Here is a 21892-nt window from a genome sequence, read left to right as displayed (position 1 = left end):
ATACTAGTGCTTTTTGTAGTGCTAAATATGCACAAGTGAAACACAAATGTGTGGCATTCCTATTCTTTTAGTATCAAAATAGTTCTTTTGTGGAATTATGTTGGTAGATAGTAGTTATTTTGTGAAAATAAATCCTTTATTACAAAAATTCTAAGACCTAAAATTCATTTGGAAGAATAAAAGATCCAGAATAGCCAAAGGAATTCTAAGCCAAATCAGCAAAGCTGGAGGCATCATAATGCCTAACTTCAAATTATACTAAAGAGCTACAGTAACAAAAACTGCATAGTACTGGCATAAAACCAGGCACATAGACCAACAGAACAGAAGACACAAAGACAAACCCACATATATGAAGTTATCCAATCCTTGACAAAGGCACCAAAACCGTGTTAAAGAAAAGACAGACTTTTTAACAAATGGTGCTGGCAAAACTTTATATCCATCCATATGTAGAAGAATGAAACTAGATCCCCAACTCTCACCCTGTACAAACATCAACTTAAAATGCATTGAAGACCTAGGAATTGGACCAGATACTTTGCAACTGCTAGAAGAAAATGTAGGGCCAACACTCGAACACACAATTGCAGGAAATGACTTCCTTAATAGGACTCCTAAAGCTCAGGAAATAAAACCCAAAATTAATAAATGGGAAGGCATCAAATTTAAAAAGCTTTGGCACAGCAAAACAAACAATTAAGAGTGTGAAGAGAAAGCCTGCAGAACAGAAGAATGTGTTTCCTAGCTACTTTTCTGATGTAAGATTGATATCCAAAATATATAAAGAACTCAAAAAACTTGCCATCAAAAAAAGAAAAATTAATCCAATCAATGAATGAACAAATGAACTAAACAGGCAATTCTCAAAATCAAGAAGACAAATGGCCAACAGATACATGAAAAAAAAATGCTCAACATCTTTAGCATTAGGTAAATGAAATCAAAACTACACTGAGATTTCATCTTATATCAATTAGAAAAGCAGCCATTAAGAATACAAATAACAGGGGCTGGGTTCGTGGCTAAGTGGTAGTGTGCTTGCCTAGCATGTGGGAAGTACTGGGTTCGATTCTCAGCACCACATACAAATAAATAAAATAAAGGTCCATCAAAACTAAAAAATATTTTTTTATAAAAAGAACACAAATAACAATAAATGCTGGAGAGAATGTAGAGAGAAAAGAGCACATTTACACTATTGATGGGATTGTAAATTAGCTTGATCATTATGGAAATCAGTATGGAGTTCCCTCAAAAGACTAGGTGTTTCAGTTAACTTTTTCAGCACTATGACCAAAAGACCTGACAAGAACAATTAGAGGAGGAAAAGTTTATTTTGGCTCTCAGTTTCAGAGGATCTCCATCCACAGACAGCTAACTCCATTGCTCTGGGCCAGAGGTAAGACAGAACATCATGGCAGAGGGATGAGGCAGATGAAAGCAGCTCAGGATATGGCCACCAGGAAGCAGAGGGACCACTACTCATTGGGGACAATATGCAAACCCCAAGGCACACCCCCAGTGATCTCTTTCCTCCAGCCACATCCCACCTGCCTACAGTTACGTCCACTTAATCCTAATCCACAGATTAGGTTACACCTCTCATAATCAATTCACCTCTGAAAATTCTTGCATTGTTTCATGCATGACCTTTTGGGGGACACTTCATATCTAACACTAGGAATGGAACCACCATATGACTCAGTTGTACCACTCCTTGAAATTTATCCTGAAGAATTAAAGTTATCATACTATATCAATAAATGCATATTCATGTTTATAGCAGCACAATAACAATATCCAAATTATGGAACCAGCCTAGGGGTCTGTCAATGGATGAATGGATAAAGAAAATGAGGTATATACACACAATGAAGTTTTATTTGGCCATAAAGGAGGATGAAATTATGTTATTCACTGGTAAATGGATAGAAGTAGAAAACATCATGCCTAGTGAAGTAAGCCAAACTCAGAAAGTCAAAAGTCATATGTTTTCTGTCATATGTGGAAAATGCAGAGAAAAAGGGAAAAGAAAAGGTCAGGGAGATCTCATGAAAATAGGAAGGAGAATAGTTGAGGAGAGGAAGGGGACCGGCGGAAGGAGGAGAGGAAAAGGGGAGGTCCTGGGGAATAAAATTGACCAAATTATGCCATTATATTATATGCACATATGAATATGTAACAACAATTCTTACTATTGTAACTATGTAACTATAACACACCAATAAAAAGAGTAGAAAAGAAATCACTGCTGGGGTAGAACCCTAGCATGGGCAGGGTTCGATCCTCAGCACCACATAAAAATAAAGGTATTGTGTTGTTTCCATCTACACCTAAAAAAATAAATATTTTTTAAAAAAGAAATCACAAAAAGAAAAATACCAACACAAAATAGAACAGCATACAAATATACAGTTAACTCCCACACACTCAGTGAGCTTTAACAATCATCAACCTTGTTTATATTCAGCCAAAATATATATTAAAAATTGGTCCTGATGTGTTTTCCCTATCCCACAAAATCTATAAGCATGGAAATAATTAGGCTAAGAAAACCTACAAATTTTACAGATGAAGAACAGGAAAGCAGCAGAGATTAAGCAACATTTCCAAGCTGGGCAGAAACAGAACTGATGCCTCTGAGCATGCTATGACACAGTTACTGAGAGTAGGAGAATAAACCATGCCTTTTACCTTATAGAATTCAACTCTGGCACACACAGGATCTGCAGAAGAGCCACCTGCCTCTTAGCCCAGAATATTTCATACACACCATTTGGGATCATGTGGTCCCACTCAGGACAGCCATGGGGAAACCAAACTAAAGGACTGCAGCTACTTCCTCCCATGCCAGACCCAACACCCCCAATCCTGGAGTCTCCAGGGACTACCATTGCAATTCAAATGGCTGAAGTTTCTACATTAGTTCCTTACATACACTTCCTATCCACCCCTCCCCTGCCAAAAAAAAAAAAAAAAAGAAAGAAAAGATCTATGAAGCAAACACAATGAATGAGGATTCCTGCAGTGAAGTCTGATAAGGTAAAAAGCCAACTACTCACCCTGTCTTCCAGGCTCTTAGCATGGCCCCCCACAAGGTGGAAAAATAAAACAGCAAGGGGACTAAAACCCAGACACTCCGCACACCTGCTACACAGACCCATGCTGAATATCACCAGACAAATTAAGAGACAAGACTGTGACACTTTAGAAAACTACACCAACACACCGCAGATGGACAATTGGCAAGGTTTTTGATTGGTTTGGTTTTTAAAGACTCACCTAAATTCTTAGTTTATGTAGAGTTGATTTCCCTGAAGATACCCTGAAGCAGACGAGAAGCCTTCAGCAGCAATACCTGAAACAATAATCAAAGTCATCAGAATCAAGTAATGCTGCAGACATCAGGCTTGGGGGGTTGGGACCTCAATCTATACATTTGGTCATTTCCTCCACACTAAGCATGAAAGGAAATAACTCAGGAAATAATGAATTTCCGCCACAACACATGGACTGGGAATTTGCTGTACCAACAGGGAATTGAGGTCCCAAGACACTTATTTCGAAGACCAAAATTATGTTACTGTTGGCAAAGAGGCAAGAACACTTTTTTTTCCTTCTTCCTTGTGGTAAGAAGGCTTTATGACTTGAATTTAAACAAAAGCTAAATATATATATTCCCCTTCCTGCACCTTCTCACCATATTAACAATCTCAGGCCCTGCACTCTCATTGTTTTTAAATTTGTTTGCATGAGCTCTTCTGGTTTTGTTCACTTTTCCCTACTCAGTTCCTCCAACACGTCTGTGGAACAGCCCCTTCTGGCTCCAGCTGTTCCCGTGTCCTCCCCAGTTCTGAGGCACTGGGAACACACTGTTTGACAACCTACTCCATGAAAATCCAATTTGAAGCAGAGAAACACCTCAGAATCAAGTGTGCAAATCAACAAAACAACCCAGCCATAGTTAACAAACAGGACTCTGAGTGAGAACATTTATATAAACATCCAGAGTATTCATAGGAAACAGACCCAAGTACATGTAATCAAATCTGGGCAGGTACGAAAGAATTGTGAATAAGTGATGTTGGGTAGCTTTTAAGAGAGAGGGAAAATTTGAGTCTGTCCCTTTCTACTTGTGAAAAAAATAAACTCAAAATAGAATCAAATGAGGACTAGAAGAATATGTACTTGAATTATTATGAGGTATTGTAATATAGGCATAAAAAAGGCTTTTAAGCATAACACCAAAATCTAAAACTATAAAAGATTGAAATATTGGCTGGCTACATTCTTTAAATTAAAGATTTTTTTTAATTGAAACTTTCATAAAAGGATAAAGAAACTAGGAAAAGTAGTGAGTAGTTACATGTGAGGAATAAAAGGTTGCTTATCTCTCTTTGCTAAACTACCTTAAAATTAGTAAAGAAATTAATCTTCCTCTCAAAACGGACAAAGGAAATTTAAAAACTTTAAGAGTCATAAGAAATCGAATAGCAATGAAGATATGAAAAGATATCAAGTAACACTGAAGAAAAACAATGTTAGAAGATTCAAATCTTATTTTTTACCTATCAGGTTATTAAAGATGCCAATGACTGATGATAAATGTCCAATGTCATGGATACCTTCATGGTGAGAATATGAATTAGGAAAGTCACTCTCTAGGCACTTGGACAACTAGGTCAGCATGTAAAATGGCATACATTTGATCCTGTACTAAAAGATTCTTCACAAATCTAAAGGAGATAAACATGTGCGGAGAAAGGTGGATATGCAAGTTACTGTTACAGAAAGAAAAACGTAAACACCAAAAAAGGCCTGCAAATAGGAGCTATGCTAAGTAAACTATAAACATTGCAAGTACTGATGGAAATCTTTTTATTGATATGAAAAGACAACCATGATATAATTTTTAGTGAACAAATACGTAATGACTATGTACACTATAATTCTGTGTGTGTTCACACACTCACATGCGCACGATGGGCATGCATATGCATGAAAGAAGCGGGGTATCCTGAATGTCCAGACATGTCTAGAAGAATGTTTATCAAAATAGAAATCCTACTTATCAGAATTTTAGATGATTTGTACTTATACTGCTTGAATTTCAAGTAAAGAGCATGAATTACTTTCCTAAAGAATAAACTTTGTAAATCTGTGCTCAAGAATTAAGTAATAACATTTCTACCTTCCATTAATCTTCCTTCCCCTTTGTCTTACCAAGAGTCATGACACCTATATATTGCAGTGAACACCAATTGGGGGGTTCACTTTCTCACCTCCAGCTCCCCTTCACTCCTCAGGGCTACTTCATTCCCACCCTTAAGTTCCAACATTTCTGTATCCTTTTATTGTAAATCCATCTTCTTTCTCACTTAGGCTAACAGAATCTTACCTATGACCAAAAGAATCTCACCTGGTACCATGCTTCTCTATTTTCCATTTCCTCAGTCATCCCATTATATTTGAAAACAAATAAATCTTGTAAGTGTACGAATGTAGATTTATGGTACCCAATTCAACTAATGTTTTTGACTGACAGCTAAAGTGACAGAAGCAAGAAGCTCAAAGCTAGTATAGAAAAGGGGGTGGGGACACCAAAAACCCTATTTCCAAGGCAGGTAATCATGTTTGACTAACAAGGGAATTGATTAAGAGACTATTTATATGAGAATAAAAACAAAGGAGACATAATTGACCAGATGGGCCATTCCTATGCTTAAAACATTCTCTATTATAGTACACAAAACCACTTCACAGATTTATTTTTATTGAATTATATTTATACATGAAAAGATTTTTTCTATTGAGATTATAAAATACATAAATGTATTACCATAATGAGCCCATTAGGTTCACTTTATCTTCAGCAAAGAAATTTATTCTTCTCAATGCCTTATTTTTAAAGGTTCATGAGTTCCATATAATACATACATCCACATAATATCATAATTACAAACCTGGCTACAAAGCCATAATTCCTGATAGATGTACAAATCCCTTTATGGGTGTACAGGATGTAAAGCACAAATCTAATTAACCCCCTTCATCTGCTGGTGACTCCCTCTCCCCAAGAAAAGTTCCCTAGAAGATAGACAAAGGATAAGAACCATGATCCAATTTCAGACATGAGCAATCATGACACTTATACTGAGTATTTGTGACTCCAGGGCACAACTCAAACAAACCCAGGAGCAACCCATGCCAGCAACCCATGGCTTCTGTTCTCCTCAGTGCCAAGCAAGTCTATAGCTGGGACGAGATGAGCTAGGATTTATGGCACAAAATACTGCACTTAGGAATGACAATAGCATAATGTTAAGGGTAAGGTGCAAATCTGAGTTTGATCATTTACTATATTTGGCCTCTGTGTGCTTAACCTCTCCGTGCCTCAGTTTCCTTCTCTGTAATAATGCAAACCAAAGGGGCTGCTGTGAGGATTAAAGGAGATCATACAGCAACATTCAATAGCCCCAGAGTTTGTTTGAGCTCCAGCTCCGCAGGAGCATTGATGGAAACAGCTTGCAGCAGAAACTCATTGTTCATTGCCTGATCCTAACAAGGTCCCTAGAGAATGCTGAGATGAGCTATGTCTCCATGTAGGCCACACTTATCTATTTTAAATGCTTGTCTGTTTTTTTTTTTTTTTTTTTTTGCAGTGTAGGGATTGAACTCAGGGCTTTGCACATGTGAAGCAAGCACTCTACCACTGAGCTACACCCCTTGTCCTAAAAGGCTTATTTTAAACATGGATAAGATCTTTTCAAGTAAATAGAAACTTGAAGCAGGATCTTGCTATTTAAAGGACTTGCCTTAACGGAGTCTTCTCTGGATCATATGGCAGCTCCCCACTGTACCTTTGCTGGAGGATTTTAAGCAGCACAGGTAGATGTGATTAAAGTTAGCAAAAGCTACTTCCTAAAGTGCCAGTCACCAACAAGCAGGATATCAGGACAGGTGGTAACTGCCCCTATATCCCACACCACCTCTTACCTGCTCCATGAATTTTAAGCACACCCTTTGGAATCCAAGTTTGCTGGCCTGGCCAGGTGTGGTGGTGCACACTTGTAATCCCAATGGCTTGGGAGGCTGAGGCAGGAGAAGGAGGATCACAAGTTCAAAGCCAGTCTCAGCAACTTAGTGAGGCCCTAAGTAATTCAGCCAGACCCCATCTTTAAATAAAATATTTAAAAAGGGCTGAGGATGTGGTCGGTAGCTAAGCGCCCCTGAATTCAATCCCTGGTACCAATAATAATAATAATCAACACAAAAAGTTTTCTCATCTTCAGAGGAGAAATGATCATTCCTTGCTATTTTGATGTTGTGGGGATGAATGATAGAGGACAGGTGGCGTTCCTAGCAGGATGCCTGGAATCCAGGAAGTGTTTGGTAAAGGGTATACCTAAGATCATCACCTCAGCTTTAAAGAAAAAAAACATGCTAAATAACATGAAATTACAAGACACTCTTTCACCTTGAGAGTTTTATGGACTTTTGTTTTCCAGTCTTGGCTTAATTCTCACAGATAGGTGGATCCAAGTTGAACTACATCTGAAGAGCCTGCATGATATACGTGGCTGAAATCTCACTATGTTCCATAGACCCCAAGCCACCAAGATACATTCATTGTAAGATTTCATTAAAAGGCAGTCAGCAATGTAAAACTGCACCCACACATTACCTCAGTACCATCTGCATGAGCACAAAAATCAGCTCAAATTAACAAAATTGGTTTTAAAAGACAAGACCAAATAAAGCAAAGAAAATCCACTACATTTAGCTAAGGACAGCAGAATATACTCTTGGCTTGAGTTACCACTTATGTTTGACACATTTATTATTAATCACTCAAAATCATAAAATCCCAGAAGCAAAGAAATAAACCAAAGAGTTCTTTAATAGCCCTACATAGATATGGGAAGATCTAAAGAGAAAAGAGAAGATTTGTAAACAAAATTCTCCCAACGTACTCCAGCTTCTACCAATTACTGACAACATGTCTTATTTGCTTTTGCTGAAACCTTCAGAATACTCTTATTCAAAGTGCAGCTCAATGAGCTTGGACCAGCTTTGCTAGGTCAGAATGTATCTGACTCCAAGGGGAGATGCCCAATTCTCTGCTCATGGCTGCCCCTCCCTCACTTTCCAGCTAGAGACTGAGTGCTGGGCCGGGGTCAAAAGAGCCTCAATGAGCAGTAAGCAGGCAGAATCCTCATCCAAACCTTGAGAGAAATCATGTCCTGTCTTGACTTTTGCAGAATCAAGAGAAAAGAGAGAGACCCATAGAAAAGCTCCAGAAATCTCTTTGTATTCTTCTAAAAAATTACATTCTAACAAACTCTATGGTGGGAGGAAGAGTTACCTGCAAAAAGGACTCGAAGTATAAATGCTGGTTAAGCAAAAAGAGTTTCTTAAGGCAGAACATTCTGGATGTGCTAATGTGGATTATGAGTAAATTGCTACCATAGCTTTCTCATACACAGATCCCTTTATTTTGTGGTCTGCATCTTGGGACAAGTGCCCTGTGCACCACTTAAAATATTATAATTCATACTTTTATGCAAATCATTGTTAAAAACTCACTCAGCACCACCACACTAACAACTGAAGGACTAAGCACAATCCCTATAGTGATCAGTCAATGGTGCAAATATCAATGCAAAGTAGCGCAGAGCATGTGTTTTCCGGGCAGGCAAGAGAAGCCTACGATTATGCTGCTATATTCCCCTCTATCTTTATGTGCTTTCAATAATAGAATACTGAGGTGCCATGATTTCCTTATTGTTCTATATAATTTATAGTCCCCGCCTCTTAAAAATTTAAAAAAAACACTTAAAAATCAACTAGTAGTATGTATAATTAGAAGGTAAACTCCATGAGAATAAGGACAGAGCTGTATCCCCAGTGCTGGATACAAGGATGCTCCACAAATATTTGATTAAAGGAATACAATGAATGAATAAGTTATTCCTAAATGTATCATTCACTCATTTTATTAACTGGCCCAAATATAACTTCTATAGTTCTATATTTTAACTTTGAAATGCTTATTCTAATTTCATATTTCTCAAATTCTGTTTATCCCAGTTTATTCCCAGCATACTCTCTCATCCTTTGCAATTCCCACAACAACACAAAAAAAGGAGAAATATTTTTCTTTATGACTTCTGGGTTAGAAGAAACTGTCTCTAGACCATATTCAGTACATTATTACAGTCAATTATTTCCAAAAAACGTCTAATTAGCTAACATTTAAATGACTAGGAAATTCAATTCAGCAGAGCTATGCAACGGGCCCTCTTCTTTGGAGGAAGGAAGCAAAAACATGCCTATCTTCTAAAAGGAGGCAACTCTACAAAAATAAGCTCTCATTATCAATTTTCTGGGGGAAAAAAACCCCACAGAATACATGTATCAAGAACTATCCTGTAAACCAGGCACAATGGTGCATGCCTGTAATCCCAGTGGATCAATAGGCTGAGGCAGAAGGATCACAAGTTCAAAGCCAGCCTCAGCAACTTAACAAGGCCCTAAGCAACTTAGAGAGACTCTATCTTGAAATAAAAAATAAAAAAGTCTGGGTATGTGGTTCAGTGGTTAAGTGCCCCTAGGTTTTATTCCCAGTTCCAAGAAAAAGAAAAGAAATACCTTTACTGTTAATTTACACTTAATATTCTGAACAGTCAATTCTGAGATGTTGCAATACCTTCAAAGTGAACAAATAAAAACAAATATTTTGGCTCAACTTAATTCACTATGTTAAAATCTGGCAATGTATTTTAGAAAAATTTAAAACAATTTTTCTTTTTAGAGAGGTCAGAACAGGAAAAAGCCAGGAAATTAGAAATAGCATCAATTTCCTCCTTGTTAATTCAGAAAATTAACTAGGGCAGTCTCCACCTCTAATTCCTCAAAGCTTTAAGGGTTAGGAGGCTCCTATTTAATCCCCAACTTTTGGCTGGGTTGCATCCTGGTATATTGCAGCAACCTTACCAGTTCCACTGACTTGCCAGCTCCCTGCCATCACCAGAGTGAATTGGCTAGGGTGATCATTTGAGTTGGGTCTTCATTTCTTACAAAATCAAGGCCAACTCCCCAGGCTACAAGCATCTCCAATGCCCACTTGATCATCTGCTACCATCCTGCCATGGAAGTCTGTGCTCCAACACCAATGAGCCCACACACCTTGTGCTCTGTACCCTCTTAGCTACATTTCCCTATAGGGGAATGCCTACTCTTCTATGCCCAAATGGACGTTGAGATCCACCTGCTCCAGGGAAACTTTGTTTACCACATCTTAACTTCTGCACTTATAGTAATATGTTGGAATAATCTGTTTAGGTGTTTGCATTGCCCACTAGACTAGAAGCTCTCAGAGGGCAAGAATATGGCTTTCCAAACATTTCTATCCTCAGTCCAGAACATAACTCTAAGCACATATTTAGTGCTTAATAAATGTCTCAAGAATTTTAAAAATATGTGTTATATATTAATAAATCAAGAAACTGGGTATGGCACAGTCTCAAGAGGCTAGGGTGGAGCAGCAGATTCACATGGGGTCAGGGGTATGCACATATGCTTACACATACAGCAGGCAATAGGAGGCCAAATTCTATGATCATCCTCCAGGCTACTTCAAGGCTCCAGCCAGAGCCCTTCTTCTCCTGTTCCTGGAGACTGACCAATTATTGACCCTCCTGTTACAAACCTGATATCTTTGGATAAGCTTCTCTTCTGTTGGACTTTGTCAATTGGGGAAATATGCCATTTCATAGTTATGCGTTCTCCATCTCCAAAGGGGGGGGGTGGAGAAAAGTTAATCTGAGGTGTAACAACTGAACAATGGGAAAAAGACTCCCCTCTATAAGCTATTCCATCCCTGAACCCTAAAGGACATCTGTTATTCTCAGCCACTTGTTCCTTCCAATGTGGACCCTGTGGGAGCACAGGAAGTTCTCCAGAGCATCAACAGTGGAACCAGATGCACAGAAGTAGGGAAGTGTGGTTCATCGACTACGTGAGCATTTCTTTGAAGAAGGCAGAGTGAGAGGTAAAAGTAAAAGGAACAAAAAGGCACATGTATAAATGGATCACTAATCAGTGATAAAAAGAAATCACTATGCAGAGCTATCAAGCCATAAAAACACAAAATTGAAAGAAGCCAATCTGAAAAGGCTACACATTGCATGATTCCAATGTCATAACCTTCTGGAAAAGGGAACAGTAGGGAGACAGCAAATAGATCAGTGGTTGCCAGGGGTTGGGGAAAGGAAGAGGTTATAGGAGAGCACAGAGGACTCTTGGGGTAGTTTAATCTCTTCTGGAGGATATTATGAGGGTGGATTCATGTCATCATATTTTTGTCAAAAATCCATAAAGTGTACAACATCAAGGGTGACCTCTAATGTAAACTAGGGATTTTAGGTGATAATGACATGTTAATATAGGTTCGTCAGTTGTAATGAATTTACCACTTTAGTGTGGGATGTGATAACAAAAGAGACTGTTTGGGAACTCTCAATCCTTTCTACTTGATTTTTGTTCTGAACCTAAAATGGCTCTAAAAAAATTAAGGCCCTTAAAAAACTGGGGGGTGGGGAGTGGGTAAAGGTTAAATGAGAGAGATACTGCACATACCACCCAGGCACTGAGACTGGGGAACACTGTCTGGAGATCCTCCTCAATGCAGAACAGAAACTGGGAAAAGGTCTAGAATGACCCAAGCTGGCTTGCTCTGGGAGCATCAATGGAGGATCTGGGGTGAGGTCACCTGCGTGTATGGCACACTTAGGTGGAACAGGGACTGTGCACACAAGGCTGGCTCCACACTGCTAGAATTGACCCTCCCCAACTCTCATTCTTACTGCCACCCTGACCTTTAACACAAAGGCTCTTCCATACTAGCACCTTGGACATGCTCCAACAGTGACACAATACAACTGAAGGGCATGAAGAATGAATCCAACTTTCTCAAGTGGTACATCATCTGTTTTTCCACACTGATGGAAACCCATCATCTGTAATGAAACATCCCAGGTCCCCAGCAAGGGGAAGAAGGGGCATGCCCACAAATACCCAATCCCCCAGCCCTCAAAGCCTGGTTTCCTGGGTGCTGAGAGCCAACATACCACAGTCTAAAATTGACCAGAAGAAAGAATCAAGGGGCACTGTGAAATTTTGTCAGTCCCCTGGCAACCTATGACAAAGACAAGAATATGGAGTCCTTGAAGACAGTGATTTGGCTAATCGGGACCAAATAGATATTCAGGTATATATAATGTAGAAACAGGACTTGATTTTTATAAGAACAAACCTGTCACCATTTGGTCATGATTAACAGTTACTATAATCTTCAAACTCTATAATTCAAAAGCAATTTCTCTGCCCTATGATCCCTTGTGAAATCTGGTCATCGTAAACTGCCAACTGGTATGTTTTCCAAAAAACTAAATACCTCTCTTCTCTCCTCACATGACCAATGATTCTTTGCATATTCATTATGGTCCATTTCATTCAAAAACAAAACACCTCCCAGCAAATTGGACTGCTGTCATTGAAGCTTCATCCTCCTCTCCATATCCTATGAAAATGAATTCTTTGCCTTATGTCTCCTCCCTCCCATCTATGATCTGACATCCCAAATCCCCACTTTTCTAAGAACTTACTGTCCCCCATGGTTTCCCCTAATCTTAGAGTTCTCTGAATTTTCATGGGTCTTAGAGGTTCCCCCACATAATTTAGCAATTAATTATGTCGTGTTTTCTTTTACCCATTTCACCTACAGCATCATAAGACTCTGACAGGGAAGGTATACTTAGTTACCTGGCACCAGGTCCGTGCCTAAGACCAGGGCAACCTGCTCCCTCACACTCAGGCTATGTGCACACGTGCAGCTGGAGTCCTGTGTGTTCACCTCCTTCCTCTGTAAAATGCAGCCATAGGCTGCCCCCAATGTGTTATACACACACCATCTTTACCATGGGGTATTCCCGTGGATTAAAACCAAATCAATTATGGCAAATGGATGTAACTCACATTTCTCAATTTGGTAAACAATGTTATGTACATGTGATTGTAGATACTTATTCTAGATTTATCTTTGTTATAGCCCATGCAAAAGAAAATACTCAACATGTTATTTCTCATTGTTTAGCTGCCTTTGCAGTATTAGGAAGTCCTTTACAGATTAAAACTGATAATGCAAAAAAAAAAAAAAAATGCAGCCATAGGGGCCTCCCTCACAGGCTGAGCACAACACACCCACTATTCAGATTGACCTTCCTATATCTCTTCAAGGCATTTTTGCACTGTGAAATAGCTAGTAAATGGTTTTAAACTAATGTTTTCAGTTCATAGTGGTTTTCTTTGGGAGATGGGATTTCAGAATTCTTTTCAACTTCATGCACCATGTAAGCACCTAAAACTTAGTTTAAAAAGCCATATACATATGAACTAAAGGCACTATTATAATGCAACCCTATGCACAGAGGGTCCCTGATTCAAGATACAAATTATAATTTTTGAACCTATGACAGTGCAAAAGCCATAAGCATTCAGTAGAAACTGTAGTTCCAATGTGGGATTTTCTTTTCCCAGGCTAGCGATATATAGTATGATGTTCTCTCCAGATGCCCAGTTGTAGGCTAACATAAGCAAAGAGCGTGTTTAAGGTGGCAAGGCTAAGCTAGGATATTTGGTAGGTTCGGTGCATTAAAAGCTTTTGTGGCTTATGTCATTTTCAACCTAGGATGGGTTCATCAGCACAAAACCCCATCATGAGGCCGAGCAGCATCTGTACTCGTCAAGCAGCCTCAGCAATGATCAAGTCCTGACCAAGTCTTCCATCAAGACCTCCTTTTATTTCTTCTCCGGACCTCACTGGAGGTTATTTTGAAGCAAGAATCACATATCATATGACTTAAGAATGACTATAAGAATAATATTTTTAAATATGAAAAGATACAGATTTGACATTTATCAAATAAAGTTGTAGGTATCTTGTTTTCTCTGTTCCCTGCTGTACACTTTCTTAAAAGTAAGTCACACAAACATTACTGCCTGATCTCTGTAGAACTTTAGGATGTTTCCCAGCCATGGTCCCTAGGGATCAGAAGAAATTGGACTCATTTTTAAAAGGTGATACCATGGAAATTGCTGGACAAATAAAACTTCCATTATTTAGTGATGCTGGCAAGGCGCAACAGGTCTCAGGGAGAATTTCTGGTGGCACAGGAGCTGGCTGGGAGGCCCTGGGCAGGACATCTCCCCTCCCAGCCTTGTTCCAGAGGAGAGAGACAGGACCCCAGCTCAATGCTCCCACTCACACGCTTGGCTCTTGCTTCCTGCCCTTCAGCTAGGAGCTTCTCCCTCCCCTTATGCTTCTGTCATTCCCAGCACCAGCATCTCTGGCCAGAGTCACTCAGTCCCTACTTGCTCTTTGTCAAAAATAGACTAAACATACATTCAAATAGCAAAGTCTTTTCCAGGAACAAGTTCCCCCCATATCACCCTTTTACTCAAACAACAAAACAAAAATCATTTCATTTTTTTCCCCCTTTCCAACTTTTTGAAATGAAGGGGGAAAAAAAAATACTGTCCTGCTTGAGTCTCTTTCCTGGACTCTGTCCATAAGGCATAAAAATTCTTTGCTCTTTCCCTGCTCCGTGGATGAGAAAACCAGCCTACCCGTAGGAACTCACCTGCTAAAAATATCTATGTGTGCCAGACCTTCCCAAGAAGGTCCATGCTGTCCACTCGGAAGTAACTGTGAAATCACTTAAACGTCATTTTGGAGAAAATCATAATTCAATAATTTTCCCAATTCCCTCTCTCTCTCTCCACTCTCTCTCTTTTGATGGTATTGGGGGTTGACCCCAGGGCCTTAGTACATGGTAGGCAAGAGATCCATCATTGAACAGCACCCTACATCTTTTTATTTTTATTTTTTTAAGACAGGGTATCACTAAGTTGCTGATGTTTTCCTTGAACTTATGATCCACCTGCTTCAGCCTCCCAATTAGCTGAGATTTCAGGTGTGCATCACTGTGCCAGGTCTGCCTGATTCCTTAGTTCTGTACTACTCAATATTGTAGCTGCTAGTCATATTCGACAACCAAGCAGTAAAAAGGGCATTAGTCCGAATTGAAATTTATTAATGAGTATAAAATATGTGAGATTTCAAATATTTTTAAAATACCTCATTAATAATTTTTATATTATATTTTGAAATATAATTGGATATATTGGGTTAAATAAAACACATAATTAATTTCACTTTTCTAATGCAGCTATAGAGACTATAAAGTCATAAATATATCAAAATTAAAATTTCACTTTTTTATGTGGCTCTAGAGCATTTGAAATTGTGTCTGAGTTTGGTATTATATTTCTAGGATAATGCTCCTTTAGGCTGATATTCCCTTTTTAACAACTGCATAAACATGTTTCATGTCAACTCACCATAAACCATATTAAACACAACCCTAAAGTGTAAATTAATTCACTTGAAATTCTTTGCTAAATTCTTTCCTATACTTCTCCAGATGGTTTCTGCCAATTCTCGTTAAGATTTAAATATTTAAGTTTCCAGTAAGATAATCACAGCTACCTTGAGTGTAAAAGATCATGTAATCAATCAGCAGATGGCCCCCTCTAGACTGAGAGTCAACACGTTTAACTGCTGTGCTATTTAAAAGGCTATTTAAAATCCATATTTTTTAATCTCACAATCAGAAAAAGATAAAATTACTTCTGGCCGTTATCACTTGGGATTCTAGAATTCCATTTTGTGTAGCTGGGAAAATATTCTAATCCATAATTCTGCTATAAAGCAAAGGATAACTGGGCATTTTCCATAAGGGAGAATAGACCCCTCCTGCCTTCGATTGGTTTTCACTCGATGAAAAAATGAATATCTAATGTAGACTGAACAACGACTTTTCCTTAAAAGTAAGTCTCACAAATATTACTGCCTGATCTCTGTAGAACTTTAGGGTGTTTCCCAGCCATGGTCCCTAGGGATCAGAAGAAACTGGACTCATTTTTAAAAGGTGATACCATGGAAATTGCTGGACAAATAAAACTTCCATTATTTAGCTCAGAGCTTCCCAAAGAGTGGTGTGCCTGCTCCAGTGTGTGACTGGTCTCCAATGATACAAGTATGGAAAACGAGAACAGTTGGAAACTCTTAGAGCAATTGGACAAAGTGATTTATGTTGGCTGAATCTAATTTTTTAAAAATGTAATTGTATTTTATGTTTCTTCAAATATTTCATGCTTATTGAATTTTACAAAAGGACATCCGCCTAAAACAGATATTAAGAAAATGTTCCTCTCTTTCAGAAACACTGACCTAGACCACTCCACCAGAATCCCTGATTTTCTGGTGACTTCCCTCCACATTTGCAGGAAGGTAGAAGGGTGCAGAAAATAGATAAAGGGAGCCGAGACTCTGCACTGCAAAAGGTAAATGCCTCTGCTAAGAGAGGTGAGAGAAACAATGATTCTCATAACATAGCTGGGATTAGAATCTGTGACACATATTTTCACACCTACAACCAAAACGCCATATTTCTTTAATTATATAATGTCATGGATTATAAACCATAACGTAATATAATATAGTGTTCATGGGTCCTGATTTCAGAGATATAAAAATAAATACTAACTAAAGTTCATATATGGAAGTTCATATATGGAATGATTATATCTCAACTAAGAAAAATATAGTATTCATTATACACACAAGAAAATAAATCATTTTTTGTAAAGCCTTCCAAGTTGAGGTTAAAGGCTAAACACTTCTAGGTAAGTAGGGGGCCCATTATTGAGCATCAACTATGCACAAGGTGTTCTGAGAGACCTAACAGAAGTGACAGTTCCTAAACAATTTATAATTGAGATGGGAAGGCAGATGGTACCTAAAACATCAAGGAGTTGAGAGTAAAGCAGGGGAAGGCCTCACATACTCCCACCAGTGTCCTTTCAGTTACATTTGGTCTCAAGGCTCTTATATCCAGCCAAGGATGGGGCCCTAGGTAGCCTGTCTCTTTCTCCTGTGCCCCAAGCTGAAGGGTGAAGGCAGGGAGTCAGGTAGCTGAGCTCCCCACCTGCTTTCACTGCCAACCAATTGGTGTAAGCTTGGGCAGCAGCTGCTATAAGCCACTGTGTCCTCATCGGTATAAGGAATAATAAAGCATACACCTCAAGGCAACCCAGAAGGTTGTTTTGTTGTTGGAAGATCAGGGACTCCTGCAGGGTATATACTGAGGGAAGGAGTAAAAGGGAAGGAAAAAATCAAGGGAAGGAGGGGCTTCCTTGAGAAAGGAGCCCTGGGAGGTGGGAAGGAGGCCATTGCCTTCCATCCCAAATTCTTTTCCGTCATCCTGGAGTATCCAAAGGGAGGAGACATCTCAGGAAAATGTTATCCACTGAGATAGGAGGAGGGTGTTCTTCCATGAAGAACAGGTGCTGAGGAGAGAGGGGAAAGAGCTACATGTCTCCTACAGGAGCCTGAGTAAGTGTGTACCAAGGGTCCAGAAGGAGGCTATGTGGGAAAAGGCCCAGGCTGAGGCATTGAGTCCTCACTGGGTGCTGACACCAGTCTCCAATGGTGCATCAAGGGGGCTGAGTTAACTTGAGGGCAGAGAGACCATGCTCTCTGCTTCCTCCAGGGGCTAGGCAAGGGTATCAGGGAGCTGAGGCCACTCAGAAGAGAACTAGAAGAAGGTAGAGGGAGAGACAGCAGGGTGTTTGACAGAGTGGCAGACTTGGAGTCTCCTCCATAGGGAGACTACAGTGACAAAGAGCAAGTGAGGGGATGTGAACAGGGGAGACAGAAAATGTCAAGAGGGCCAAAAATTCTGGAGAGACCACACATAATTCAGGGCATGATTATGAGAACTAGTTACTGGCTGGAAGAGAAGCCTGCCACGGAGAGCCAAGGGCCAGCTGGGGTCTGGGTTGTTAATGACTTCACTTGTAGGGGCATCACAGTGCCAGCTGAGAAGAGAGGCTGGGTGGGTGAGAAGCCCATGAGCAGGGGCCTATGTCCATGGTGAAGCCAGGCATTAGCCAGGAGGGGACAGCACAAGACTGTGGAGCAGCCACTGAGCCAAGACTGGGAGGGGAGGGTGTGGCAGGAGGAGGCAATGGCCAAACAGAGGGCAGGACCTGGGAGTGCCACCAGGGAATCAGAAACCTACATAAACCCTTCAGACCTAGCAAGGTAACAGTGACTGAAGAGAAACAGGGGCCATAAAAGTCACCTGCAGTGAAAGTGCTGGGAAGTGTGTCTGACTTGGTTCTGTCACTGCTAGAATGCTTCATTAAGTACTCCATCTTCATGTATTTCTAGGATCCTGGCTGATACCACAGATCCTGGCATAGAAAATTTTGCATGGAGTAGATTTAAAAAAAAAAAAAAAAAGTTGCATCTCAGGGAAAGAAGCTAACAGAGCCCAATCAATGATAGTCTGAGGGGAGTTGCTGTCTAGGGATTCAGAGCACCTTCTAGCTGAACATTTCCCTTGAGGCAAGGCTGTGCCCTGTGACAAGCCAGAAAGCGTGGAAGGAAAGGCATAGACAAAACTGGAGAAAAGAGGAATCTCTCAACGTCCTGCCAGATGCCTGCACCAGGCTCAGGACCTCCATAGGAGACACAGGAGAAGGAAAGCAGGTGTCCAGGATCCATCCCACCCTGGAACAGTGAGATTAAATGATGAGGTAGATCGGGAGACTAAGGAGACCTAGGAGACTTTTCAACCACATGCGATGGATACATGATACTAAGGAATATTTAGGTGCAATAATGGCTCTTTTATTTTTAGGGATTATAATAATTAAGAACAGAGCCTTAATCTTCTTGAATTGCACACTGAAATATATACAGAAGAATGATATGAAGGTGAGGATTTCATTTAAAATAATCAGGTGAGTAGGGGGTATTCTTGATGAAACAAGATGGGTCAAGTATTGATAATCACTGAAGCTAGGAAGGGTACACGTGACTCATTAGACTAATCTATATTTGAATTTTTCAAGAAAAAGCTAACTACAAGCAAATAAAAAGGAAGCAACACCTGAACTAACTGTGCTACTAAGACATTACTGCAACAACTCTAATCTCCCAAAGTGTGCTTTTAAAAGTGATTACAATGCTTAAATCTTTAAGATCAACAGTTTCATAGGGACAGAGTCTTTCCTTGAAGTTTTCTAAAGAAGCAACACTGGCTGGAGGAACATATGTACAGTCACACTTGAGAAGGTCCAGGAATCTCATCTGCCCAAACATCATGTCACTTTGACATCCAAGTTCTGCACCTTCCTCTCTGATGACACAAAGTAAGTTTGACTGCTTCACCACTGTGGTGGGCAAGAGACTCCTGTCATGCTTTGCTGCCTATCTGAAGAATCGAGCAACCAGAAGCTGCCAAGTGTCAAGTACATCTCCTGAGCACCCTCAATGTGATTGGCATCCCCCTTTCTAAACCATGGAAGGAATGGCAATAAGCCTGGAAAGGAAAATAGCCAATGCCTGCTCTACGAGTTCACAGCCAATGTCAATGTCATCAGCACCAGATGCCCTCACTTTGGCAAGAGCCAAGTTGTGGCCATGTTGACCCCAACTGGGTTGGAAGGTGACTCTCAAGAAGAGAAGAGGTTAAGAGATTCAAGCATACCACTGCCTACACATGGATTCTTCTGCTTCCACCTAACTCAGAAGGTCTTATGTGTGACCAGAACTACACCGAGTACTTTAGGAAGGACTAGTTAATCCAGCACTTCTCCACTGGGGTGATTTTGTACTCAGTCACCACCAGGGCATATCTGGTATTGTGTGGAGACACAACTTGTGGGGGTGGGTACAGGCCTCTGATACACAGGACAGCACCACATAACTAAGACTTCTTTAACCTAAAATGTCAACAGGGTCAAGTGGAAAACCCTAGCTTGGGCAACTGAAATGAAAGGCAAAGGAATATTCAGGTGTATCTGGGAAAGAGAACAGAAACAGAAAGAGACAGGGAGAGAAGCAAAAGCAGAGAGGTAAAGACCTTTTACATGTCCTTTATTTGTATGCTTCTACTAAGGTGTTTTTTTTAACCAGATACAGTATTCAATGTCTTGTCCTCTGGTGCAGATCCTACTTGGTCCAGTAACACAAGAGGCCCAGACTCTTGAGAGACAGCGACTGCCAAGATAAATATTTGCTTTTTTCCAACGGCCATATTTACTCAAGATTATTCTGCTCTTGATGAACTGGAAACCAACTGGTGGTTGACACACTTGGAAAAGAGCCACAGAGCAGGCTGGCCCCCTTCCCACAGTGGTAAGAAGGGAATGTGGCCTAAGAAGACTGATCCTGAAAAGCACCTAAGCTTTTTGATGGAGCTACTTTGAAACCAGATTCATACCCTCAGGGCAATTCTGTTCATGTTTTCAGCATCACTGAAGAGTCTTGAGAAATGGAAAGTGAAGGACACTAAAGTAAAGAAAGCCAAAGGACAAAAAAGGAGAAAGAAACAAATATCACTGAAAAAAGCTCTCACATATTATTACTCCAGGGCTGGAGTTGTAGCTCAGTGGTAGAGTGCTTGCCTATCGGGTGTAAGCCATTGGGTTCGATCCTAGTACTACATAAAAACAAATAAAGGCATTAAGTCCATATACAACTAAAAAAAATTATTACTCCAGGGTACAGTAGCATTAGATTGCTTATTAACCTTGAACAATAACCTACACTGACCTCCACGACAACCAAAATAAGCTTCTAACTTGAATTATACTGTTTGCATTCACATATGTGGAGTGTTTCTATAATAAAGTGGTAACTGGAGTTCAGCTGTGCCTAGACTACATGATCACAAAATCTTTCAGGTGCCGTGGAGCTTCTGTTTTTCACAGCCCCTCCTCTTTACCACAAAAACTCAATCATAGCTACAAGGACAACTGCCAAATTCACCTACTAAGGTAAGAAGCAAACCATACTGATCTCACATGAAAGCTTCAAATGCCATCCTTCAAGAAAGTCTGGGTCCCAGAGTGTGTCTGGGAAAGTGGTTCTAATACCCTGGTGGTCCTGGGCATCAAATGCTGAGCTAATACCTTCCTGCTGTGGGAGACACTTCTATTAAAAAGGAAGTGAGGTCCTCAAGCCAGAGGGTTTAGCCAGAGATGCCCTGTCCCCAAACCATGCATCCATGGCTTTAGGGCACAGAAGAAAATGTCAGGGGGGATTCTTTGATTCTCCCATGAGAACACACAGCCTCTGGCCTGAAGGAATTAAATGGTGGTCCCACAAAAATATAAATCCACATCTTAACTCCTGTAAATGTGGCAATACTTGGGAAAAGGGTCTCTGCAGATGTAATTAATTATAGTATTGAAATGAGATCATCCTGAATTAGGTGGATGGGTCCTAAATCCAATGAGAAATGTTCTTTTATAAGAGAAGAAGCAAGGACCAGAGCAATCAGAAGACTATATGAAGACAGAGGGATAGGGTGCAGTCAAGTAGCCTCAAGGCAAGGAGTCTCTGGAGTCAACAGAAGCTGAGAGGTAAGGAAGGATTTCCCCTAGAACCTTTAAGGGAGTCTGATTCTGCTGAAATGCTGACTTTGCACCTGTGGTCTCCAAGCTGTGAGACACAAATTCTTATGGTTGTAAGCCATCCCACTTGTGGCACTTTGTAAAGGCAATTCTATGAACTATACCTGATCTAACACAGACTGTCGAGTACCAGGCTCTCCAAACTGCCAGGTGAGGCTGCAACAGGGTATCTCCCAGGGGCATCTTCCCATGGCCAGGGATGAGCTCAGGAGGATAGGGCTAGGGGATATGTATGCAGCTCTGAAATCCAGACCAAAGATGTTTTCCAAAGGACCTG

At 40.1% G+C, this 21892-nt stretch overlaps 1 protein-coding gene across 5 annotated transcripts in view; it reads right to left on the bottom strand.

Moving 5' to 3' along the window:
- Positions 1-21892, bottom strand: part of Tln2 (talin 2) — a 411357-nt gene that overhangs the window by 237031 nt on the left and 152434 nt on the right. For 4 of the 5 annotated variants that reach the window (XM_077799669.1, XM_026384818.2, XM_026384826.2 and 1 more), the window contains one exon: positions 3286-3361. The exons of the other annotated variant lie outside the window; for it this stretch is intronic. The gene's annotated coding sequence lies outside the window, so the exon portion shown is untranslated. The remainder of the gene's footprint in view (positions 1-3285; positions 3362-21892) is intronic. 5 annotated transcript variants of the gene reach the window in all.

Source organism: Urocitellus parryii, chromosome 6 (genome assembly GCF_045843805.1).
Source record: "Urocitellus parryii isolate mUroPar1 chromosome 6, mUroPar1.hap1, whole genome shotgun sequence".
NCBI classification, from domain to species: domain Eukaryota; kingdom Metazoa; phylum Chordata; class Mammalia; order Rodentia; family Sciuridae; genus Urocitellus; species Urocitellus parryii.
Note: the sequence above shows the minus strand (reverse complement) of the source record. Positions and strands in the feature narration are given on the sequence as shown.